Below are 27,875 nucleotides of genomic sequence, written 5' to 3' on the forward strand. Positions count from 1 at the left end.
CTTTCTTTTATCTGTCTTTGATCTGTAGAGACAGATGTAGAATGTTTTCGCGTTGATCCCTCAAATGTAGTTATCAGACACGTGTGAAAGATGGTGGCTCAACTTGAAAGTAACTGAGCATACTTTACATAGGGTTAGCCTAACCCATCACTGCTTGACATTGTGGAGAGAGATAATCATTGTTGTTATATCAAAACATGAATGAAAGAGAACTGCTAGTATAATAAATTAAACTCAAATAAAATGCTATCTAACAGGTGGTTAATGGATATATCGGACAATATCATCAGTTGGGCAATTAATCAGGCTGGCTCGCGTAGTCTTTTATTTAAAGAGGTATAAACTGAACTAGGGCAATTGAGCCAAGACATGAAGGCTCTCTTACGGACCAAAGATGAAGAATCGTTAAACCTGACAAAACCAGCATCAGGCTTTCAGTTGGGTTATCTTTTCAACGGAGCCATGCTAACCATTTCCAGTCTTTAACCTAAAATCACCCATGTCCTCTTGCTTCAGAAATGAGCCAATTCCCAAAGACGTCAAACTTTTTTTTCTTTTTTTTTTTTACAACCTGCTTTGGTATTTTTATGTGCTTGATAGTTGATGTTCATTAACCTCCACTTTCCTTTGTTGATTATAAAACATCAAGCAGATGGATGAGAGTCTACACACTTGTTATTTGGCTTTTTAATGTATTCTCCTCACTGTATGGTCATCCTGTTCCCCCTCTCTCTCTCTCACGTCTCTTTGAGCTCTCTGTCCTTCATGCTGTATCACCATTAATTCCCATTATTTCACATCATCTGTTCTCAGACTCCTCTTCAAATCTTCATGTCATTAGTAATTAGCGAGTGATCATGTGGACAGAGAAGGTTCAGGCTGTTATTCAACCCGACAGAGCCACATCATTAACCTAAAACCACACTGTCCCAGCCATCTGACATTTACAGGTTTGACTGATGGGGTGTATTGGAGGTTAAGTTAAGAAGTGAGAATAAGAAAGTGAGCATGTGGCTGTGGTGTGTTGTGTTCAGGAACCTTGTATGGAGGTCCCTTATTTTCTCAGAGGAGGGCCAAAGAGATTGGCGTTTTGTTAGTGGCAGCAATCGGTAAATTGGATTAAATCCACACAGAGGTCTGCCGGTCTCTGGGGGATTCCTTCTGCATGAATATTGATGTGTAGATTTCATGCAGAGAACATAATACAAGCGTTTCAATTTTTACGATTGCTGAATCCATCTATCCATCAGTCTGAGTCTGCACAACATTTTAACATAAAACCTCATTAATCCAGCAACATGGGCAAGCTAAATGATTTAATCACAAGTGTCCAAATCTCCTGCTTCACAGCACAACAGGTCATTGACACTGAGTGGGTAGTTTAATACGTTTTAGGAGCTGTATTATAGCTGGTCAGTGTCACTATTTCGTCCTCACTTTGAAGCGCTTTAGTGTATCTCTTCAATATAGTGGAGAAGTGTTTATTAATGTATGATGTGATTGCTCATGAAATCCAATGTAAACTGTTCTTTCATTGTGTTTCAATTTTACCATGACCACCCAAAAAATATATCTTTGCTTAGGCTCAGCATGCTTATTCTCTGGTAATTATGCATCAGACACACTCCAGCTTAATTACATTCAATTTCTTCAACATATAAGACTCAACAGCAGCAGTCACATCTGATGGAAGCAACCACTAAGACATCCAAATCCAACCAATCCTTATCCTATCTTTGCTGCTCTTCACCTCCCAACCTCACCAATTAAGAGGGTGTGGTAAGCAGCCCTGAACCTGACACTTCCAATCTCTCTGCTTTAATTATGTCTGAGTCCCTGAAGGCCATGGAGGGGACGGGATCCAATTAGCTGATGTCACACACCCATGCCAAAAGAGAAAAGAAACAATTCAGCAAGTGGAAGAAAAATGAAAAGAAAGAGAAAGACAGGAAAGGGGGTAACCATGTAAGAAATTAAACGAAGATGTTCCAGACAACACTGAGAACTACAAAGTCAAGCATGTAACATTAGAAAAACACAGAGAGGAAGAAGACATTATAAAAGAAACAGGAAATACTAAAGACTAAACTAAGAAAACACAGAGAAAACAGGCTCAAACTCAAAACTCTGAAATAAAAAACATACTGTTCATAAAACCAAACCATGACATTGTTGTGCCATTTCATTTGGTTTGGTTTTGGTCAATTTGTATTACGAGTCTGATTTTCTGTATGCAGCAACATAAACACGTTACCCTTTTAAAGTTCTAGTCCAAAAGTTACATTGTGTTTCAATTCAACTAGGTGAACTGCTACACATGTGCTTATCAGCTACTTATGGACAAAAAATTGCAATTATCACTGCTGACTTTTCACAGACTTATTCCAGCAATGAGATTGCTTTCAACGTGGCATAATGTTTCCCGGGTGGAGCATGCTGGGGTGAATGATTGACGATGTTAGTGTTGTGTGCTGAAAAATATTTCTATATTGTGCTATGTTCCTCAATCTCATGTTTTCTCGCTAGTGATGTCAGGCAGCTGCTAGCTAGCAGGAGTTGCATTTTGCTATTTACATAACATATGATAATCTGCTTTATATTTAAATTCTCAAACTGAGCAAAAAGTGGTGCCTATTGAGATGATTTTGGTCATGGTACCCAGGGTAATTAAATTTAGTTTTTTTGTACTATTATTTGTTGTTATTGATTTACTTGTGACAATCAAAATTCCCTGGTGCTGACACACCTGAGCGATAACAACTATCAGGCTAAATAAAGCTGCATTAAAAAACATATTTGCAATAAATATAAATGCATGCACTTTAATCACTCTCAAGAACATCTGCTTTTATGTTCCCTGTTTTTATCATCCTTTCATATTTGATTTTTAACGCTACCCCATCGCTCACTTACCAACTCTCATTCCCTCTCTATCTCTGCCTTTTCTTTTTCTCACAGTGTTCCCTCCGTCACAATCTCCCTTAATCTCTGCTGTGCCCACGCATGTCACATGTGACACAGCCTATTTTTTTATCTGAAGGAAACTATAAAAAAAAAAACAGCAAGAGCGTACAAAAGCTGATTGAAGCCCTCATAGATATGATGCAGGGCAGAGTATTGTGTTAGAGATAGAGCTGTGGGGGTTGACACAGATGAGAAGAAGCTCTCCTCAGATGTAAAGCTAAGACCTCCTCATGTGGGACAATGACAATGTTATCAGGAGTGAAGCAGAAATGTGGCAAACAAAATCCTCTCGCTACTGTAAAAGTCCCCTTGGAGGCCAACCTGGGACAATCCCTCATGCACCTATGGTGAGGTGGAACCTAAACTCCTAATCTGTGAACGCAGTGACACACATACCAACCACACTCTTTTTTTTCTCTAGCTTTCTCTTGAACCCATCCGGAAAAAAGTATGAACCCTGGATGTTCAATTTATCCACAGTAGTGCTAGTTCAAGGACAACGAGACAAGTATCACGTTTTTCTCTCTTATGTGTTCTAAAGAAAATGGTTTTTTTGTACTTCATCTCCTGAGCTGCCAAAAAACAACCTTGATGGGTTTTAAAGAGGCTCTGATTTTATAATTAGCAATGAAACTGTAAAATGGCCTGGAAGAGACTGAGAAAATCCTACCAACGCTTGGTTGAAAGGTTAGTTATTCTAATCTGCATCATTAATTTACTGCTTACATATTTCAACACACAAGAACGACAAAATGACATTGACTATCCTCATAACAGAAACAATAGTGTATCCTTGTTTGGAAGTCAAGCAGCAAGATCAAGAGCAGTCTTCAAAGGACATCAATCTTATCAGAAGAACTTTTATTTTTCAGTAGAACTATTGAAAAGAGATAATTGCAGCCTCACAGCCTCTTCATGAAGACATTTATGAATGGCTCAAGAGACAGGAGTCGACTTACTTGTTTTAACCCTTGGATGCATTTAAACAATACGTCACACACTGCATAACACTGTACAAAGAACCGACACAACTAATATACTACATTAACAAAATGAGCAATTTTCTTACTGTGCTTAAAGCTTACATACAATTCATTCCAAAATGGAAAAAATAGATATGGGAGAAGAGGGTATGGAGCTTAATAAAAGAGGGAGATGTTCCAGTCAAAGAGAGCCTCATGTGGGGAACATTTTTATCAGCTGCAGCGTGCTTTATGTTTAGTGCTAACAAGCAAAAAGAAGATAATATACAGTATGAATATACCTGCTAATCATGGGTATGTTAGCATTGCCACTGTGAACATATTGGTGCTCAACAATTCAAATTTAACTCTAAACCCCACTGTGCTTCAGGGCAGCCTCTTCACCGCCCACTCTCACCAATTAATAGGCTGCTAACTCAGCTGTACTTTGTTCACTTTCTTTGAGCAACAATCTTTTAATGAATTCGTTTGGAAGATGTATCAACGATTGAAAACATCAGAAACAACCCTCCCCTAATGTTTACTTCAAGAGAAACATGCTCCGACTATAACGTAAATAAGACTAGACTCTTCCTCTAGTCTCTTTTTACCTCATTTGTCCTGTTTTTGTTAAGCACAACAATCTTTAATGTGTGAACACAATTAACTTTTTTCTTCTGCTGACCAGCAGACCTGTCTAATTTATCCACACTGTCTTTGTTTCCTTTCTTATTGTTGCCGCAGCATCCTGGCCATCCTATCAGCTGAAAACCAGAAATCAGGCAGAGCACTAATGGTTTAGGACCATTGATCAATAACTTGTCTTTATCTGAAGTTGGGAAAGGCACAGCTTTAGCCCCAATACAAGGCTAAAGTTGTTCATGATATGTAGCTGCATTGCCAATTGAATAATGGCCCACAGGACAGGAACACAAGCAGCGCTGTCAGGTCCAAGGAAATAGAAGAGAGGACTTGAAAGTGTTTGCTCAGTTAAAAAAAGGACTCACAAGGATCTAATTATAGGAGATAAAATGTGCACCACATCTCTAAATAGCAAAAAAACATTTAAAATAAAAACTGTCGTCATTTATAAGGGTGAATTTTCTGTTCAATGTTTGCCTAATAAAAATATTCCTCAGATCAGCCCATTAAGGCCCAAGACAGAATAAGTAGCATATGTTCAGACTGAAGCCAAGACAATTGAAACAAATAAAATCTTCTTTTCTTTGTCTTTTGTTTTCTAGAAGTTATCGTAAAGTTTTCGTTCTATGATGATGACCTTTTCACTGATCATCTGCTCTTTACTTTTTATGTATAAAATGGCAAAAAAAAGTTACCAAAAAATCAAATGTAAAAATGATTGTCGACAGGTGGAGGAGTGAAGTTTGTCCCAGGAACTTTATTGATCATCTTTCAGCTTTGCACAACATACATATGGAAAGATATTGATTGATTGATTTGTATATTGATTGATTGATTGATTGATTGATTGATTGGTTGGTTGATTGACTGATTGATTGATTGATTGATTGATTGATTGGGTGCCAAGATGGTCTGGTAAGTTTTTTGGTCACATTATGTCAAAAGTATAAGCATTAAATGGTTTGTCTGATCCAGTGACCTTCTTACAGACAGGATTAAGTTTGTTTTGTTTTGCATTTATTTTTCTGGCCTGTTTCTACTGACCTGATCTAATACTTATTTCCAAATTGTGTACCTTTGCTTCTGCTCATGCAACTGTACTGGACTTTAGGTTTAAAATGTGCTTGGTCACAGTACGGGTTGCTTAGTGTGAGTGTACTCTTACAAGTTGCAATGTCTGAGCATTGACCTTCTTTGGGGCCCTACAGTCTGTAGTTTTAAGCTTAACCCGCTCTGGTGTTTACAGAGTCTTCAGCTGGACTGAAGCCGGGATAAAAGGCCTGGTGTAAGTATTGTTCAGGCATGAAATAGTTATGTGCATTTAAAAAAGGCAAATACACATGATGAAAGTATGATCGCGAAGAGAACTTTTTTTTTTTTAACTGAAAGGGTCATACTGTTCATCGGAATATCATCGAAACATGAGTGGGCAGGGAGAAACCTTTCTATGATGTTGTCTGACACATAATGACCTGAGCATCTGTGGCAAGCTCTTTGATAAATCAGGTGCAGATGCCTTCAAGCACTCGGTCAGCTGAGGCGAAATTATTCCAAAACTTTTCATACATTAGAATCTTTCAGGCTTCAAAATATGTAAAACATATTATCCTTCAGATTATGAGCACTATTAAGACAGAGCCTATTTGTCTGGTTTGATTAAAACCAGACACACATTGTTCTGTTTTAAAGTGAAGAGGTTTCTATTTGAGGCACAACTATTCACAGTTTCTGAAATTGTAAAGAAGAGTAGAATATATAGCATATGGCAAGGGAAACCTTTTGAAAATCACAGTTTTTACTTGTTGAATTAGCAGATGCAAAGGCTGTATTGTAAAGGTATCACAGGATGAAAGAAGCCAACACAAAACGTAAGCAGCATCCATTCATCACAGCCACAACACACATTGTCTCTGCACATACTGTATGAAGCTCAGATAGTTCACTCATTCTCATATCACAGGCTTTTCTTTAAAGGACTTCTAACAGGCCTGAAGTAACACATGTGGGATGATTATTAATGGACTGGGATACAGGAAAAGGAAATTCCAGCATGGTTATGTGCTTTTGTAATCTGTCTCTGACTATAGAGTGCATGTTCAGGTTTAAGATTACACATGAAAGTGGGTCAAATGTAGACTGTAGATTTATTTGAAATCCTTTCACAGCCTCCATTAAACATAAAAAATGCCCATGAAGAGAGGATTTATCTTTCCTCCAGAAACTTCAAGATACATTTATTCTGCTTTGAGAGAGAGATAGTGTCACAGAACTGCACACTTCTTTAATGTGAAATTTTTGAAATTCTAATTTCTGGGTTAGATGTAAGCACTTTAAATTGCCTTACTGTTGAAAAGTGCTCTATGAATAAACGTGGCTGACTAAAATCATACATACGAATGCATAATTCTTAGTTTTTAGTTGTCCCTGAAATTGACAGGATAGAATATGAGTCTTAATATGTTTTTGTTTTGTTTTTGTTTAGTATTGGGTTAAACAGAAGAAAATAATAGAATATTTACAGATAAGCAACCAAACATGAATCGTCATAAATGCAGAGGCCAGGAACCTGCGTCAACCCTCTCCTGCATGAACAAAGAGCTACCAGGGAAAATCAACAAGCTCATGCTGTAATGTAGAAAGGAGATCCAACACCTCGACACATCTGAGACCATTCATCTCACCCGGCTGGAAAACAGCAGCCGAGCGAGGAGCACAGACGCTCCACAACATTGGATTAATCATAGTAACTATAGCAGAACTAATCCATACTTCACAAACAACACTGTTCATCCTTTGCTTTCCTGTAGCAGAGCCTTAGTCTGTGTTCTTATCTGTGTGATGAAGAACCTCATCTCTTCCACTGAAAGCTATAGGGAAGCTTTTATTTACTTCATATGAGAGCAGAGGTTGTTAAAGCATGTTTGGACAAAATGTTTTTTTTCCTCTGGCTGTCTGTACTTCAAAATTAATATTTTTTTATAGGAGGAGAAGTAAGGAAGGATTCACACCAGGTGCACAATAAACATTTAAGGGAATGATTCAAGGGAACAGATTATTTCCTTCATAAAAGGCAGTAAATACATCATTTAAAAACAACGTTATTACAACATACGAAAATGGCTTCATGGTTTGTTTGTAAGAACACTTTGTCCTTTGTTTACTGTCTTCTCCTTCTCTGAGGCTGGATCTCTTGTTGGTCTGTGGGCTGATGACACAGATTTGTTTAGTTAATGAGTCTCTGCTGACACATTGAAGATATGACAGGCTCTGTCAGGATTTCATTCGCTCAAGGCACCAACAAGTCAGAGCCAGAAGCAGACGTCTGCCTGAAAGCTGGCACAGGCTCCAGGCTGCACTGCAGATGCCCAGACATAACTAATGGATCTCCTTCAAACACAGAATCACAATGGATGAAATGGTCTGAGGAATACATTCAGGGTTCTGCATCAATTCAAGTGAGTCCAGTTTTTAATGGGTAGAAGTGTCATTGTTTGTGACCAGGAAGCATTTCAAAATAAGAAGTGACTGCTTGTTTAAATAATGCACAAAGAGAGAACTGAGTCCAACAACAAATGTGTAAACAATAATGATGAATTGCAATCATTTATTTGTATGAATGAGATATTACTCAAGTTTGGTTCCAAGATTTTTAAAAAACCAACACATTAATATAACTGAATATGTAATGTCTATCGGATAGAAATAAACTTTATAAACTATTTATGCTTGACTAAATATTCATCATCTATTAGTCATCTGTTTCTACTTGTTTTTCAAATAACAAAACCATTGGCCTTAATGAAAAAAAAAACAGTTGGCAATAATTTCAAAAAAGCAAGTAATGTTACATTTGTAATCAAAATGATTAAACCCCCTATCCTATCTTGCCAAGATGCTGTATTTATTTGAAGACTGTCAGTCTAAGGCTACAGGACTTGAGCAAACTGGTTTGAGGCCTGAACCTCCTCCTCTGGTTATTTATGAGAGTGCTGCGAGCCAGTGCACCTTGTTGAACAGCCTACAGCCACATGTTCTTTTGCATTCATTCTCAGTTAGTCTGGGAAATCTTCCCAAGCCTTTTATCATTACCACACACATATAACATACATCACAGAGAGAAATAGAAAAATTATGAAGTTTGGCAGCACCTGCCTGAATCTCTCAAAGCAAAATGGAGAAGGAAAAAAAAAAAAAATCACAAACATAAAAAGAGAAGGAGTGGTGGTGAAAAAGTTTAAATCATTCTGGCAGCACAGCTGAGGTAACAAGGAGTTAAGAAACGGGAGCAGGAGAATGGAATTGAAAATGAATCAGTCCTTGACAGCTTTAGTTTCTGAAGTGTCCTCAGTGCAGAGTTTCAGTTTGATTGTTCAGAATCGATAAAAAGAAGGGCCCTATTTTGAAAGCAAAAGGCGTACTGCCTAAAATCGTGTGGGGAAAAGTGATTTGGTGTGTGTCCAACTAAATATATCCTGTTAGGAGGTAAAAAAAAATGGCATGGAGTGATGTAAAGTGTTGCAAAGATGTGAATTGGGGTTTACATAAATCAATCCTATCAGCAAGTAATACCAAGTGTGCTTGCAGGCAGGCACATTGTTTTTGTCAAGGCAGATTTCATTCTTCATTCTTAAAAAAACGCACTCTGGTCTTGTCATTTATACACCAGAAACAATCAAGTGAACACATCTGCATGAGGCACAGGTGTGTTTTCTCTACACGCAATAAGGATTGGACAAGGTCTATGTTTTATCTTCTATAATAGATTTGCTATATTGTTTGAAGAATTCAGTTATGTACAATGTATATTATAAATCCAACACTGTTGATAATTCTGAGTGTGCTGTCAGTTGCCATACAAGAGGATGCCTGATCCGATTTGAAATCATCAAAGAAATAAAATATCGTGACTTACTTCAGTTCTGTCAGATGGGGTAATCAGGCCCAAAATCAGTGTGATTATCTTGTACTGTGCACCCTGCTTAATGCACATCGTATAATATACCACACTCAAGTCTCAACTAGTCCTTCTTGCAGGTCAACTTCCACATGCCAAATGGGGTTACAATGTCTTTCAGGTAGATATGCTAGTTTAACTTGAAACAGCCAACATTCAAGTTTGTCTATTTTCTAGATCAAAACACTATCAAACCAGGGGCGCCGATAGCTCAGCGGCAGCGACTGCGCGCGTACCATGTTGCGAGGCCTTGCTCCTCGCGCGGGCGGCCCGGGTTCGCGTCCGGCCTGTGGCCACTTTCCCGCATGTCTCTCCCCACTCTCTCCCCCTTTCCAACTCTATCTGTCCTATCAATAAAGGCAAAAAGGCCAAAAATAATCCTTTAAAAAAAAAAAAAACACTATCAAACCAAAGAATGCGCCAAGTTTATGTTCAGCGTCCTTGTTCACATCCAAGTAGTTTAGCTAATGCCCCAGTGAGCAGTATAAAGAAGCAGAGCCACACCTCAGGCTTCAGGCATGCAGCTACACTATAGGTTAGACATAACATTTGCCCGCCATTGCAGGCCTGCATTTAGAAATATATTCATTAGCTTAACCGACTAGTGAAGGTGTTGACTTAAATGGTTTAGCCAGCTTATCATGGACATCCCGAGTATCAATAAGAGACAGGGCTTTCTTCTGATTTCAGCACTTGTGTTTCTCCTCTCACCATCGCTCCACTGCAGTCATTCTGCTCCAAAGCAGACCAGCAGTAGCTTTGTGCTAATCACAAATTATTCATTGTATGAGACGGACACAATGAATACAGATTCTCTCATATTACCCAGCACCATCATCAATGCTGATTGTTTAACCTGAGGTCACCAACTCTATTGGTGGGAATACGTCTGAAATATTAAGCAATCAATTTGGACTGTTGACACTGAGGTTAGCTTGATGTGAAAACGTTTTGGTTTTAAATTAACCAAGCCCAGCTCGTTAAGATATTCATCGAGAGTTTCATGATGAATATATCGTGGTTATTGCTATCTGCCTTGCTGATGGTTACTTTTATTTAACTGTGAACTCTGCCAGAACTGAACTGGAGATTAGTGACGATGATCGACATCAACCACTAGGGCATAGGAGACGTCACTATTCATGTTAGTTTATTTCATAACCAGTAAAATAAATCTCTTTCTGGAGCTTTACTGTTTATCCACAGAAAAAAGAATAAACCTCTTCTTAAATTTAATAAAAACAAGTGTCAACCATCTCAGAAATTGTTCCCATTTTTGCCAAACAGCAAAAAATAACTGTCAAAGCTAAATACACACAGCACCATTTTTAACCTTGCAAACATGCTGCTCCTTTTTGTGCCATCATCAAAGTCTGAAAGTCAGAGTTTCTGCTCATTAAAGCAAAGTGTAATGACTTTGCTGGAGTTTGTTTCAAAAGTTTAATCCAAGAAAATGTATTCTGAAGGAGGGGTCATGACTCTGAATGACCGGAATTCATAATGACAACCAAGGTCAATGTTTCTTCACCCGGTGGTTGTGTAGCTAAGCTGTCTGTTCAAATCAGTCCAGCTAAGTTGACTGATGGATTTCCAAACTCTGCATCAGCCAATGCTATTAAATGGTCTGCTGGAGCGAAATGTTTTTAGTGTTGCTGAGGTGCTGCGATCAGCTGAGAGATTCCTGCCTGCTATTGTCTCAGAGCTCTGTGATGAAGTTTATTTCTTGCCAGACACACACAAACATGTATGTGCTGACACACACAACAAATCACAAGCAGGAAATACAGCAAATCCCATTCTTTACATCTTTTGTTCCCCTCATTATGAAAACAGGATTCAGATGAAGAGGTGACCCAAACTGAATGAATTCCCCTCAGAGAAGCTTTTTCCTCTTCCTCTTCTGCTCTCACAGCTTCTTTTATTAGAAATCTACTTCATGCCTCATCCATCATGTGTTTGAAATCTCCCAGCTCATGATGTGTTGATTTTTGATGACTGTGTTCAATTCTCACTTTGAGCAGACAGCAGTAAATAAGGTTTGATGATTCAGTGGCATCATGCTGCTGACTTAATTTAAAAGAGGCGTGGAATCTGTATGGCTTCTCTGATCGCTCTTCAACACTTCCTCTACCTGCCTCTACATTATTCATGGTCATATTCAAGTCTGAGGAGATAAAGTCAGTCTTTACATTCATGGTGACGGGCTGAAATGGCCCAAAGGAATTGTGGCTCTCTTTGATTTAAGAGCCTGACATGGTTGGCAAAACATAGGCCTGGATATCTCAGTATACAGAACGCACTGAATGCAGTCATTTCCCAGAAGACCTTGTTCTCTCTCAAGGGACCGAAGCAACAGTCATGAGACGAGAACAAGAAAATGCAAAAAAAAAGGCCAACCATTTTTACTACCATACACAGTGTTATACTTGAATCTTTAAAATGAACTACATATCATCCATTTACAGATTTCAATCAAGCTGTATTTTAATTTTTTGGAATTTATGTTGAATTTGTTTAGATGGAGTCACTGAACAACACTATAGCATTAACTATTAACAGCTTCTTAATGTGTTTAGAACAGCTTGAATTTGCCCTTTCAGAGCAACTTAAAAGGCATAAAGCATCTTCCTTTTACAGCAATAAAACAACAATGTAGTGTTCTGCATTTTAGGACATTTTTTCAACCAACTAAAAATCTTTGTCAAAGCCAATGATCCAATTTAAAAAGAACCCTTCTATCGTGTGATTGCTCCTTAGGAATATGGCACAGCAGTGAAAGTTTTGAAAGTTTGCTTAATGGAGGACTCTGAAAAATTCCCTGACTGCTAAGACGACAAATCAACGTTTCCTCTTTTCTGGAATTGTACTTCAGGAAAACTAGTCTTTCCTTAATATGAGTTCAAAGGGGAGGTAAGGGGAGAAGTGTCAGAGTAGTCGATCACGTCCTGTCTCTGTCCTGTCCCCTCCACTGTAGTGGGAGGGGTCTGACTGCAGAGCTCTGTGTCTGGAGGTTTTATCTGGCTGTGAAGCATCAGGCTCTGTGCTGCTGTCTCTGCTGGCGTGGTGATGGAAAGACGGCATGTCTTAAACCTCCCTCCTTTTTCCCTTTCGCCCACCAGGCTTCCTGTTTGCTGCAGGCATCAGAGAGAAATGCTCCCACAACCATTAGACATCAACCCGTCTGCTGTTGACAAGCAGGCCCCCATGACCGGAGAAGATAAACAACAGGAGAAGGGGGAAATATAAGGTTTCAAGTAAACAGGTTTGCCGAGGTAGGAGAGTAAGGGGAATGGACAATTAATGAGCCCACAAAAAAAATTGCATTTTACCAAGCAATTTAGCTTCGTGTTTAGTATTATAATCCCATTTGTGATCAGCAGCTAGCATAAGTCAGTTTGTTTGGTTTCTTTGGGGGTTTTTTTTCATTTCCTCAAGGTGCAACAAGTCAATTAAGTGACTCTTTCTCATTAGAAGGGATAATAACAAAATTATAACAATTTAGTCACGTACAACTGCCCGAATCTTTTTCCTTGGTCAATCAATTAGTCATACATCTGTGGGCGATTTTCTTCTAGTTACTATATTTTCATTTAGTGAGATTTATTTCACAAATGGAGAAAGACAATATGAATCAATATGTGCTCAAGGTAAAGGAACAGAAAGAAGGGGCTCTTAACTTAACTTTCGTTATAGGGGAAGTATGCACTCTAAGGTTGGGGAATGTTCTTGGTCCTGAATGTAAAAAAATATATTTGAAAAGACAAACAGGCTAATTTCTCCACATCACTATGACAACCTTTTGGGGATTTCAAACCATCTCACAGATACAATCAATAACCTAATCAAAGAGTGACAATGTGAGGTTACAAAACACTTATTGATGCATACATTATTATTGCACCCAGGAAACATCTGTAGACAATCTTATAGCTCATTGTCAATGTGAGGACATCATCCACGTCAGTACTTTAGTGCTGTGCCAGATAGTGAGGAGATCTGCCAGCCTGTGTGCCACAGCTTATTTATACCCAGGACAATACTTTGCACCAGGGTGGTTTAGCACCAATGACAAGCAGATACAGGGGGTGATGTTACCATGGGGATAAGGAAAGTGATCTAATAAAGAATTTGACCTTTCCCCTGTCTATTCTAGAGGAGTAAACAGTGACTGCCTTGACTTTTTTGTCTGCTGTCACATTCCTGTCAGAGAGATAAAGGAGACACTAATGATGTTTAAACAGGATTATCATAATAAGACACACAGGGCGTCTGACTGATGTGTAAGAATGACCTCCTGGTATCTATAATAATACCTCTTGATGCCGTGCAAACTTCCCAAAATGACATAAGTATAAAAAAAAGTTCATAAAATTTGTTCACGTAAGACACTGACACTAAAGTGTAAACTTTTATTGATACACACACACACACACACACACACACACACACACACACACACGGTATCTAGGCTCAGAAGTCATTACTCATTGTCCATTTATTTTACCCGCAGAAATCTGAGGAGCGATTGGATAACATCTTAAAGCGTCTAGTTGGAGCCTGCAGGTGAACGCTGTGTAGTGGTTGGGTTGAAAGTGGACCCCACTACGTGTGGTGATTGATAATAATTAATTGATTTCAAAAGATGTCTTCAAAAAAGAACTTCAGTGAAACTATCAAATACTATTATTCAACCCAAAACCATACTGTTCATATTGTCTTTGAGGAGACAAATGTACTGTATTGTTATGTCAGGGAACGACTCGTTCATTCAGTCGTATCAGTAACACATAGTGCATGCTCATGATTCTAGCTGCATATGTATAATGCTTCAGTTAATTTGCATATGCAGCTGAACTACAGACCTACTTACTTAATGTGTTAGAGAGAGAGAGAGAGAGAGAGAGAGAGAGAGAAGTGGAGCAGTATTTTCTGAAGCGACTATTAGTCAGCCTTTTTAAATAATAGACATCCTGTCCTCTGGCTCGGCTTTGAGAAGAGGATAGGCTGAAAGTAGAGAGGAGGCAAAGACATTGTAATGAGTTGTTGAGTGTGGGAGGGGTCTGTTGCCAGTGTAACATAAGATATTCACATTAGTCTATCTGCTGTGTGTCAACTCTGAAAACACCTAGGGCAGTTTGGGATAGACGCTCCCAGGTCTAAATGTGGAAAGCAGGGTTTAACCTTTAGAGCAATTAAATCTTATTGGGTCACCGGTGTACCTTCGCTGTATGTACAGAGGCTGTAGTCCTTAAAGCAGATGGCCCTGGTAAGAATCCAACCTTTCCTTCTGAAGTCTGATGAACATGATCCTATTGTTAGAGCAGCAAATGTTTAACCACATTATTATAAATACCAGCAGTGCAGCTCACATTGTTCTGGAGTTATGAGAACATTTTGGCAGCCGTGCTTGTTATGCAGAGAGGGGTAAAACAGCTCATTGTGTCAAGCAGTAAGAACAGGTGGGAGGTATGTGTGCAAACATTAGAATATGCATTCAGGTTTGTTTGTGCATGTAGGTGTATTTGTCTGAGGGGTCCCAGGGGTGTACAAGTGCAAACGAGAGAAATATAGTGTTGGCGGAGTGGCCATGACTAAGGCCTGATTCTTGGGCACTTGCAAAGATTCCTCTTTGGCTCAGTGCTGGACAGTGATCACAGGAAGAACAGCAGAGGCTTGCATGTTTTTTCATGCAGGTGCTGCAGCTTTAAGCCTTACTCTGTAGCACTCTATAAGTGGATTTCTACAAGTGTTTCCAAATCATGTAGAAAAACAAAAACATAATTGGAACATAAATGCCCCAAACATTTTCATTTTGCAGAGCTCTATAGAAAGTGACAGTCAGGCAGTGACAGTGACAGTGACAGTCAGGCAAACAAAACATCAGCCTGGAATAATAATAATGCAAAATATACACAATCTTTTTGTTTGCATTTATTTACAATGATTTTAGATGCATTATCAACTCAAAATGACACAAACATAATTAAAGCAATCAAAAAGTAAAAAGGACAAAAACTACTGGTAATTAGACGAAAGTGGCAGTAATGCAATAGAAAACATGTACACACACTTATGCACATACACAACCACAAACAGTGACACACCTGTGAACATACCCACAGAGAATCTCACTTGAGTAAAGGTATATGTGAAAATGCTTAAAACATACAAGCACACACACACACACGCATACACACACACACACACACACACACACACACACACACACACACACACACACGTGTAAGAATGAAATAAACCAAAATAATACAAAGCGGAGAAAAGACAAGGGTTTAGGGCAACTTCTCTTTTTTCTGTCCTTTTTACATCTTGTTTGCTTACATAAAAGTGTTCTGTATAACTTGTTTCTCCATAGAGGTAAAGGGGTTCTATCAGTCCTTGATGTAGCACTGAGTTCCATATATCGAAGAGTTTCTGAGCACTGCCAAACAGGTCATTTCTCAGTCTCTCGAAATGTAAAATATTCATCAGCTCCTGTAGCCAAACTTCAAACTGGAGGGCTGGTCAGAATTCCAGGGGCTTTTTTTTTTTTTTTTTTAAACTGATGTTTTGCTGAACCTACCATATAATTTTTGTTGTCAAATCTAACTTTATCCCTCCAAAAATGTTGATCCATTATAGAATATATTAAGATTTGCTTTATAATTTTGTAGGGCAAAGATGAATTGTGTTGTCCGACAGTAAGGGAATCAAAGATGAACACACTTTTGAGTGCCATGGTAGAGAATATTGAAAAATAAAGTGTTTATATTTATTTGAGATTTTGGTATTAATGTCATCGACAGCCCTATATAATATTTCTCTCTGAATTCAGAACTGTATACCCTTAAGTTTTGAGATGGCTTCTGAAACATGACATTCACAGGCACCTGCTGTGAAAATCCAGCTGTGCAGAGGTGAGAAGCACGAATTGAACTTCTCTGAAGTCAAAAGACTTTTTTGTATTTCATGAGAAACGGCAGGAATATGTTCAAGGGCAAAGTTTGACAGAGTGAGCGCGTCTGTCTGATTACGTCTGTCTGAACAACATTGGCAGCGTCCCTCTCAGGGATGGACATACATAAGTGTTATTTTTTGTTTTAAGCTTTCCATGACTTTCAAATATGTGCTCAAATATGTATGTGATCCTTTGATAAATTAGGCTTCATCTGCAACTTGTATAAAGCCTGCAGACTCAGTATCACTTTCCACAGCATTAACCCTTCATTGACTCTCTCTGCAGGCAACATAAAAACTTAACAGTCTCCTCAGCTCTGGTCAAAACCACACAAGACCGCAAAACAACATTAACATCACACTGAAATCAACATCACAAACAACAAGCAACAACCACGTTTTAAAACATAAACAAAAAACTTGACAAAACAGACATCAGTCCAGCACAAAGCATCATGGAAAACAGGTAATGATGGGCCGTTGTGGTAACAATAGCACCCCAGTTTGGTGACCACAATATTTATGTACTGTAACGTCTGTCCAACAAAGGGAAACCAGAATAAACAACTGCACAACATGAGTTTAAGGACATCACTGCACTGTCAATACAATATTGAAATGCATTTGGGGTAAAATTAGAGTGTGGAATTAATCAGTAACAAGCCAATATGCCGCTCCCTGATTCTATTTTCTGTACATAAGGTTACATAAATCATTGTGAACCCACATTAAATGTCCACAGAGCTCAAGGTAATTTCCCTGGGAGGAGGCTTGGCTCTAGTCCCCTCCAAAACACACAACTGTGTTTGACAGCGATAGAGAAAAAGAGAGAGAGAGAGGGAGAGAGGGGCAGACGCCGTTGGATGAGATGGAGATAGAGGGAGAGATGGATGACTGGGTCTTGAATGATGAGCTCTCCTCTATCTCTCTTCAAACTCTGATAGTAACCGGGGGAGCTCTAAACCTGGAGTGATCGCTCTCTGCTCCAGACTCATCTTACATAACGAGCACTTCACACCATCAGCTATACACTCACATTATTAAAGTAAGGCCTTTACTTTCATGTTAAACCTTTTTGTTCATTTTCTTTTCAAAGGTGGTCTCATGTCTCTAAACCTACAACCGCTCAGTGCCAGAGGGTTATAGGTTATCACTATTCAACAAAATGTGTTTAACTAGTAGGCTGCAAGGCTAGGTTGCCCAATTTATTCAATCTCTAGGTTAAAATGTTGATGTTGCACATCAGCAGCCATCGTAGCTGTTAAGGAGAATCGCTCGACAAAAGCGTCCACAAGTCCAAGAAGTGATTGGCTAAACTTGGGCCAAATCTGCTGAAACTTTTATCAGCAGGAGCTAGACTTAGAATTCTGCCAGAGCGAATAAAATATGATTTCAAAAACCAAAAAGCAAAAGCAGTGTTTTCAACAAAGAACAAGTCGAGCTACAAACATGTACTTGTTAAAACAGCTAACAGCATGCATGAAGAATGTCATTACCAGATTCAGACTGTACTGCTCTCTTACTAGTGTGACATGAAAAAGCTTTTGAATAAATCCATAATCCTGCTTTTCGTCATTGTGTAGATCTTGATTTGTGCTCGACTGTTCTTAATCTGAAGCTCTTTTTTCTGCTTTAATCCTGCTGCCCTGCTCTCCAGCTGAAATGAATCTTTTCTGTCCTTAAATCAATCATTTGTATTGTTTCCTTCTAAGTTTACATTTTGTGATTTCACCTGAGGGCACCCAAACTCTGTGTCTTGAACTTCTGCCTCTGTGATTCATCATTAAGCTGCATACTGTCACTGGAGGTCAAAGGTCAGGTTTTTAACCCACACAGATGAGATTGTAGCTCTCCCTCAAGAGCAGATTATTAGTAGAAAATCAAAATATGGAACCTTCATGTCATCTATTTTTAATCCACATGTACTTTGTTTTTACAGCCTTTTCTTGTCCATCTGGGCAGTGTGTATACTCTTAAGTTTTAGAGCTGAAAAACTTCTCATGTATGTCCATTAATATACTGTAAGTAAGGTCTTTTACATGCTTTTTTAAAACACAACAATGAGCATGGCCTTTTTACGGGCTTTTTTGTAATGTTAACCAACCTTTCCTGCCTTTACCTGCTTTTTGAAAAGTGTCTTGAGATAACACTTGTTATGAATTGACACTATACAATTCATCATTGATTGATATAAATCAAACTTGCTGTAAAAGAGGAGAGAAACTGCATATCAGATGGCAAAAAAATAATCATTGAATTTCCCTCCCTGCTTTGATGATGTCTCATTCCCTTACTGATTCAGCACAAGGTTATTGAAGGGAGCATTTCTGTATGTGTGTGTGTGTCATATATTATGTGAGAGATGTAATATGTTGGATAGTGTTAATGATAGCTTAATGGCCTATAGAGAGCTCAGAGATGGATTCTCAAAGCACTTCCAATAAGACTGAATTCCCCACGTCGTCTTTTCTTTTTTACATTAACGTCTGATCTGCTGATTGACGATTCACAAATCATCTCAAGGTGAAGTCACCCAGCAGAAATGATCATCTTACATATAGTTCAGTTTTATTATCTTGTCTTATATTGATTTTTTTATTGATTTTGTTTTTTTGCTTTAAATGTAAGATATTATATGGGGTCGCCGGTGGCGCAGCGGCAGTGCGCGCGACCCCATATATTGAGGCTCAGTCCTCACGCGCGGGCGGCCCGGGTTTGCGTCCAGCCTGTGGCCCATTTCCCGCATGTCTCTCCCCACTCTCTCTCCCTGATTTCTGACTCTATCCACTCTCTCTCCCTGATTTCTGACTCTATCCACTGTCCTCCCTCTATAATAAAGGCATAAAAGCCAAAAACAAATCTTTAAAAAAAATGTAAGATATTATATAAAATACACTTTACCATTTTTCTAACTCTTATGTGTCCCTAGTCTGTTTACAAACCCCCCCAACTGTTTGCTCCACTTTCAGAAAATATGCTCAAACAAACCATTTGTATGTGTATATATATATATATATATATATATATATATATATATATATATATATATATATATATATATATATTGTATATTGTTTTTATTTATTATATATATTGTATATTGTTTTTATTTATTATATATATGTATAGAATAAAAGTGAAGCTAATAATCCCTCCCTAGATTTTCTGTCTTGTGTTTCTATTGTCAAGGCAACACACAAAAACATGAATCTCAGCTGAATTTTTCACTAACCCAAAAAATGTGCTTCTTACTTCTCTGGGATTTATTGTCATTCTGCCAACAGCTGTTGTGTTCAGAGATTACTCGAAAATGTACTCATATTTCTATATTTTTCATCCATCCATTCTTTTTCTCCCAATTATCATAGGTCGGGTCATGCTGGCAGCAGGCGCAATAAGTCAACCTAGACCTCCCTCTCCCCAGCAACATTCTCCTGGGGGATTACGAGGTGTTCCCAGACTACAGGGGATATAATCCCTCCAGCAAACTCTGGGTCTGCTCCTGGGTCTCCTCTCAGTTGGGCATGTCTGGAAATACTCCAAAGGGGAAATGTGAGTATAGACACTGTTCCTTCACAGTGAAAGGGGGGGGTGATTTGGGCATCTGATGAACACCTCGTTCATCAGATGCCCAAATCACCCCGCTCCTTTCACTGTGAAGGAACAGTGTCTATACTCACATTTCCCTCCAAATGTCCAAGCTCCTCACCCTATCTCTAAGGGTGAGCCCAGCCACCCTCTGGTGGGAGCTCATTGCACCGGCATGTATCTGCAATCTGATTCTTTCAGTCTCTACCCATAGCTCATGACTATAAGCGAGAGTTGGAACGAAGCTCGACCATGAATAAATGGATTTTTGCCTTCATGCTCAGCTCCATCACACAACTGTCTGGCAAAACGCCTGTCGCTTATCCAATCTGTCTATCAATCTCACTGTCCATCCTACCCTCAGAAATGAGCACGACCCCGACATACTTAAACTCCTTCACTTGGTGTCCACACAGAGAGAGCAATCCACTTGTTTAAGGCAGAGAACCATGGCCTCTGCCATGGAGGTGCTAACCCTCATCCCAGCCGCTTCACACTTGGCTGCAAACCGCCCCAATGTCTGCTATTGGTCCCAGATTGAGAAAGCCAACGAAACCAAATCATCTGCAAAAAGCAGAGATGAGATTTGGAGGCCCCCAAACTACAAACCCTCCTCCCCCTGCTGCTTCTTGAGATCCTGTTCATGAAACAAACAGAACCTGTAATAAGGGGCAACCATGGTGACAGCCAACAAGCACCGGGAATGTGTCTTACTTTGTGCCGAGGACGTGGGCACAGCTTCCAGTTTGATCACACAGGGACCGGGTTGCTTATAGCAACGGCCCTATATATATATATATATATATATATACATATTTGTATGTATTTTCTGTTATACCGTAAAGTTCACAGAGGTCAAAATGCAGGGTTGTTGTCGGGGTCGCCGGTGGCGCAGCGGCAGTGCGCGCGACCCCACGTATTGAGGCTCAGTCCTCGCGCGCGGGCGGCCCGGGTTCGCGTCCTGCCTGTGGCCCATTTCCCGCATGTCTCTCCCCACTCTCTCTCCCCCTTTCCGACTATATCCACTGTCCTCCCTCTATAATAAAGGCAAAAAAGGCCAAAAACAAATCTTTAAAAAAAAAAAAAAAATGCAGGGTTGTGTTACGGCAGTCATGTGCATGCAAGTGTGCTGGTTCAATTAAAAACAAAAAAGGACACTCAAACCACCTATATCAAATTTTTTAAACTGAAATCAATTATTCAAAACACTAAAACAGAAATAAATCTGATTTGAATGATAATTGAAAACAGAATGAACATATTGCAATGTGTACATTTCAATTAATGAATATATTACTGATTTTCAATACAGGTAGGTTGCAAAATTGATTAGCAGGTACATCAGCAGCCACCAGGACAGAGTGTGAATTATCAGATTATTGATGTGAGTTTGGTGTAATGAGCACAGGTCATTGTGGAAGACTGAGTACCAACATCTGCAGCAGAGCGTGAGGACAGAGAGGCAATCTGAGAGGGAATAAGGAAAAAGAGCCAAACTCTGAGGTGAATAAAACCTATTAACGCTGGGAAGATGGAAAAATGAATGTATAAATAGATTTCTATTAAGGGATGAAAGGTAACGCAGAGTTTAAGGACATGGTTTGGCTCAGCTAGTATCATTCTCAGTGTGGTTTGCTGGCACTGCATGGAAAATATTCAGAGATGGTGGTGCTAGAGTTTCAGAAAATACTCATACAGCGGCCTTACAATCAACTCACGGTAAGATCTTGTTTGGTTAGCAGCAACCAAATTTTAAAACATGGCTGTAGGAGAATCTTTGTATCGATTTATTGTGGGTTAAAACACAAAGCAAGATTTTATTAAAGTTACAGTGATCATTTATTGTGCATAATGCACAATCATTTCAGTTAACTGTTATCAGAGGAAGTTTTGAGGACAAAGTAAAGCAGTGTAAAGTATTAAACGTTCAAGGAATCGACTTTTTGTCTGTGTTTAACTAATCAAAATATGAATTTATAATATTTAAACAAAAATACATTTAAAATTGGTTCTTCATTTGTGTCATCCCATTTCAGTTAGAGGCTATAGTCACATTTGCTACTGAAAATAATGTTTCATTCCACCAAAAAGCCGCAGCTCTCATTGGGTTGTGATAAGCTATTTTATTTAAATGAATTTGCCGAATGCAATTTGAGGGAAATGTAATTTCAGCATGAATTACAGTGACTGTGTGTTACAGTATTTTGCTCATTTTCCAACCCTTTGGTTAGGAAATGATTTAATTTGGCTGATTAGGAAAAGGCTGACATTGATATAATGGAGAGAGGTGTGTTAGTACTGAAACAAGTGCAGCGGCAGAGATTTTAAATGATAGAACAATCTAAATTAAGCTCCAGAGAATCCTTGAGAATACTTGTTTTTTTTATAATTGCAGCAAAATCAGATTGTTCAATGCCCCGATGTCTCAACCTTGATGCGGTTGTTTGTAATTTATTTTGTTAGTAATTATTGTTTGCTGAGATAACTCTAGTAAGAGTTTAGACTGCTCTCTTTGCAGTCACACAAGAAATTAGAAAAATTAAAACCAAGTGCACCAATTCGTATGATAAGAAAAACATGCTGACAAATAAAAAGTACAGAGAGGTGCCTTGTGAAAAATCTTATATGTTATTATAAATTCATGTTGAACTTTTACTGATACATTTTTGAATACTACAATGCAAAAAAAGTCTAGGCTGACAGATTCAAATCTAGACAGAGACAGCTGCAGCATGAAACATTAGAATAGATGGATCTGCTTCTTTAAAAACCCATTTCCTCCCATCAAACATCAGGACCCTGTTGCAAACACAAAAAAGCTCAACACCCATCCATCATATAAATCCCTTCTACAAACATATCACTCATCAGTACTGTACACCTGTGTCCTCACTGAGAAGAGCTGCAGATTTAACCCTGAATAAGCAATGAGGCTGTGACCCAAGGCCTCTGCATGACCAGCAGTGATACAGACACTTGATTTATGCTCCCTAAACTCAACAGAAGAAACAAGAATAGTAGCCATTAATTTAAGTACTGTCACTTATTACAGACAACAAGAATGCTCTAACACTCACAGCTTCACAGCTCAGTTAAAATATGCAGAGCTATTTATTACATTGACAGTGAGAACAACAGAAAATCACAAATCACTGTGGGGAGAATTTTTTTTATAAGGGTGCTACTCATTTTTCTTTTTTCTTTCACTTGTAATTAGCATTTAATGCTGGCAACAATTCTGAGGAGAATTACATCAAGATAATCTAGGCTGCTTCATGATTGATTGAACTGGCCAATTCTTTGCCTATTAGCACAATATCCTATATAGTTTGTTGCAATAAGCTTTACAGTATGACTTGAAGGTCAATCTAGGCCATACTTTGCAAATGTAGCTTTCTAAATCTCAGTTTGCAACCTTTACTGCAGCTTTGACGTGAGCAGGGCAGAGAATTGATGTGGGTGTGTAATGTATTGATAGTCCGGCTCAAATGCACCTCCATGTGCTCTCAGTCGGCGCCTGTTAAGGAGCACAGGTCTGGATGCTGCCAACTCTAAATGTCATTGGTAAGAAGGTCAGATCAGACAGGATTTAACTTTTCGAACAGTCACCATGTTTCTCTATGTTCTGACTTGTTCTGAACTGAAGTAGGGGCCAATCACAAAGAAAGGGGCAATCGTGGCAGGCTAATTTTGAGTTTGTAGCTCAAGAGATTTAGAAAGCAAACGTGTCAAAACAGAATCCCTTTGTCTGATTAAAACATTTAAAAAGAATCACATTGGCTTATCTATAAAAAAAAATCACTTTGTTTAAAAATATGTCCAAGCCCATACCGTCAGAAACATGTTTTAAACAGGGTAATTCTGCACTCTGTCTTTGTTATAATGCTAAACGTCTAAAGATGTAGATTTAAGACATGATGTTGTTTGTATTCTAAGCTGAATTTTTGGCTTAACATGTAGCCTTGACTTCCCTCTTTCAGCGCAAGTTTATCGTTGTCCACAAATGCATATGACAAGACCTCTTTAAAATGTTTAACATTATTCAAAGAATAGCCTAAAAGTCACTTTACGACCATGTGTTCTGTCAACTCGTGGAGTGAACTTGTGTCTGCTTATCTATCTATCTATCTATCTATCTATCTATCTATCTATCTATCTATCTATTTTGAATTTATGGGGTTAAAAACCTAAGTTCATAATTTAGAAAGCTTGTGTCTTATTGATCTTCTATTCGCATTCCAATGTTGCATCTCATGTTTCTCCTCTCTGCAGGGGCCACTCACCGTGTTGATTCTCAGGCCAGAGAGACATTCAGCTGTGGCTAATGTGCTCCCAACTTGTATCTGGTGCTACAGTGTTTAGAGACAGAGGTGAACATTGTACTGCTTGACCTTTTCTCAGGTGATGACTGTCAGTGTTATGTGTATATGTCTCAGCTGCTCAACATTTCTCACTAGGACAAAGAGATGGCTTGCTAAAATTTCAAAAGCTACATTGTCATTCACAACCGCCTCTCCGAGTTTTTGCTTATCTGAGTCATGCAGACTGCAATGAAGTATAAAATTCAGAGAAGTATAAAATTCAGATGCCTCACTGATGATCAGCACAAACTCAAGATGTTTTCTGTCCTGATTGATTTTAAAGGCTCAGATTGTGTGTCAAATGTTAACATATAAGAAATGTGAACCAAGGCATAGCTAACAGTAGTTGAGCATCATTCAATTTACATTTGTCATCATTACTAATAGATGCAGGGTCGCGACTCAGGACTGATTATATTTCACCAAATAGCACCGATAGTGACATGGCAGATACAACCTATCCTAACACACAACCTTAATGCCCCTCATAACTCAACCTTGTAGACCATGGGAAAGCAAGAGCCAGGACTACACCCACCAGGGTTGTTGTGGGAACTTCCTATGATTTTTGGTCAAGTAAGTCCAAACACACTTGGGAAGGCAAGACAACTCTGTTCTCTCAGCGTTGCCCTGCTCCATGAAAGCTCTCCCCACCCACCATATCTACAAGCAGGGGAAAAACAGAGGTAAGTGTCAGTAGAGTGATGATAAAAGGACAGGCTTAATTTAGTCATTGAAAAAACTGTTTAGAAACCAGCTGATGAAATGGCCAACGGGCACCATCTATATCAATTTACTATGGCAGAGCCTTCAGGCAACTGCAGCCTTTATGTGGTTATACATCAGAAAATAAAACAACCAGTAAAAGACAACTCTCCAAAATCACTTTTATGTGTCACCAGAGTCATCCTGTAACCAAAATATAGTCAGATCTCTCTCACGTCGTGTCAGACTTATCATCCCCACTAGTCTGAGCAAAGCCCTTCCACCCTTCCCATTATTTATTAGTGTTAAGATGGACCAAGGTGAGATCCAGCAATGATCTCGTCACGTGCCCTTGGTTATTTCAAATAGCTTACCCTTCATCAACACGACAACTAATGTCTCGAGTTCAGCAGCAGAAATACAATCAGCTCTAGTATGGACCAGCTGTCTGTGTGACGAATATGCTGTTTATGAGAGTGAGGCCTGTAAGTTCAGTCTTAAAGTGAAATAGCTCATACCTTTAAAGTCAACTTATGAAAAGGAGGGAAAAAAACCCATCAACCCGTGAACAAATGTGTGCAGTGAATTCTAACATGTATGGTTGTGCATATCGCTACAATAGGCCTTTTAGCTGTGCAGGATTAGCATAAAGCACAGTTACCCACATGTCAGCCTCAATCAGAGGGACTGCCCAGTCAGAACTGAGTTTTCAGGCTTACTGGTGTATGAAATTCATTTACTTTACACCTCTTCTCAGACTTCATCTTAAATCAGCGACCATTCAGCTCTGATGGGAGGACTTATAGCATGTGGCTGCCTGCAGGAAAGACCTTTGAACGCCAGAGAGGAAATAATGAAATGGGGGAGCTCAATGAAAGGTTAAGAGAATCAGATGTGTCTGCTGTGTCATCTTTGGAATACGAGCGTGTTGTGCTGATGGCAGCAACAGATGCAGAGAGAAAATGATGATAAGAAAAACTCTGATTTCAGCCTTGTCAGGAATATGTTCATGCCTCATGTTTCTGCAATAGAGAAACACTTGTATTTTGACTGTATTTTAATTTCATCGCTTCTTTTGTTTAAGATTCATTACATTGTTTCACATTGCTGTATGTTTAACATGGAGCATATTTGACAAATAAACAACCTTGAACCTTGAACCTTGATTGTCATTGTTCCTTTTCCTGTGTGCTTGGAAATACACATCATTGTGCTGTCCATTGTTAAAGTGCTGTCATTGCAGTGGGTGCCCTCTAACAACTCTGAAATTGAACTGATCTCTAGGGCAGAGGGGAGTTGGGTCAAATAAACATTTCAATTAGACATGGGAGTCTTACATTCGGTCATAGATTTTCCATTTCCCTTCTGTCAGTCACTGTTGGGTTTTTTTATTAACCATTACCACAAACATCTCATTCAATAGTTCTGACCTTTTCCAATGAAATTGACTTACTGAGCTGCAACACAGGAAGAGAAATGTGCCTTGATCTAAAGTCAAAGGAAAAGGACAAGGATTCAGCTATGTCATTATATTGTATGTGCAAATGTGTTTTTTAGACTTAGATTGAGTTATGGGTCTGTTTTAAAAATAAGACACAAGTGGGCATTGTTGAATAATTTTCTTTGGGTGAATGGATCCTTCAGTTTAACGTGTCTTAATAAATGACAAGAGGGGGAAAACACTCTCTCCCCAGAGTTGTTTTTTTCCCTGGCTGTGCTGGAGTTTAGGCACATCTATGTTAATCCCTTAACAGACTGTAATCATGGCAGATATGGATAAAAATGGAAAACTCTGCTGTGAATCTGGAAATGTATTTCAGGGATGAAGCAAGTGCCCGTACTTTGATCCACTGCATCATGTTATTGTAAGAGTGAAAATAGGATATGGAAACAACTTAAAAACATGCGAGCTGGGTAGTGAGGCAGAGAGATAGTGGGAGGGGAAGAAGAGAGGGAAAAAAGGGGTTGAATGTATTGTGCGTCAGAAAAGCTGACTAAAAAGTTATGTGAAAGACCCAGAGTGTGTTTGGACTGATTTATTTCTTTATACACCCACGTCGCTTACATTAGGATTCAGCCATGTGATTCAGTGATGTTTTGGTGAAGATAAAGACGCTGCTGTTCCTCTGATGGACAAGCACAACCTATAAAAAAGCATATTGATCTAAAAGTATGGAACCTCCTCACATCTACAACTTTTCTCATTTCTCCTGTGCCTTTGAGGGTCAACACAGTGTTTTTGGAAATTGGAAATGCAGGCAAACCCTCACTTTGAAGGACAAAAACAATTTCAGTCAGGATGGGAAACAAATGAGACTAATGTCTGTGCTGTTCAGACGCCGTCTGCAGGGCTGAGTTTTGTTTAGCTACGGAAGTGTTGCCTTCCTAAGTTCAGCCCTGACAAATCTCTAAAAGCTGTAAGAGCTGGAGGCAAAATGAAACGATGTGCAGCAAATATCAATAACATCGACTGAGACATGAATACACACAAAATGTACATCCTCAAAAATATCATCTGTGTCTGTGATACAGTTTACTTCTCCAAAAAAAACACAACATGAACATCACTGCTCAGCTGGATGGATTATAGCAGAAACACTTTAGACACGATGAGTGGCAGTGAATGTGTTTCTATATTTAATTGCATTTACACCTGTACTATACTGTAAAAACTAAATTTCAATTTTTCTAAAACGTCTAAAAATGAACAGATGAAAATTATAACTTTGTAAATTGTATCAA

The sequence above is a fragment of the Symphodus melops genome (assembly GCF_947650265.1).
Source record: "Symphodus melops genome assembly, chromosome: 9".
NCBI lineage: Eukaryota > Metazoa > Chordata > Actinopteri > Labriformes > Labridae > Symphodus > Symphodus melops.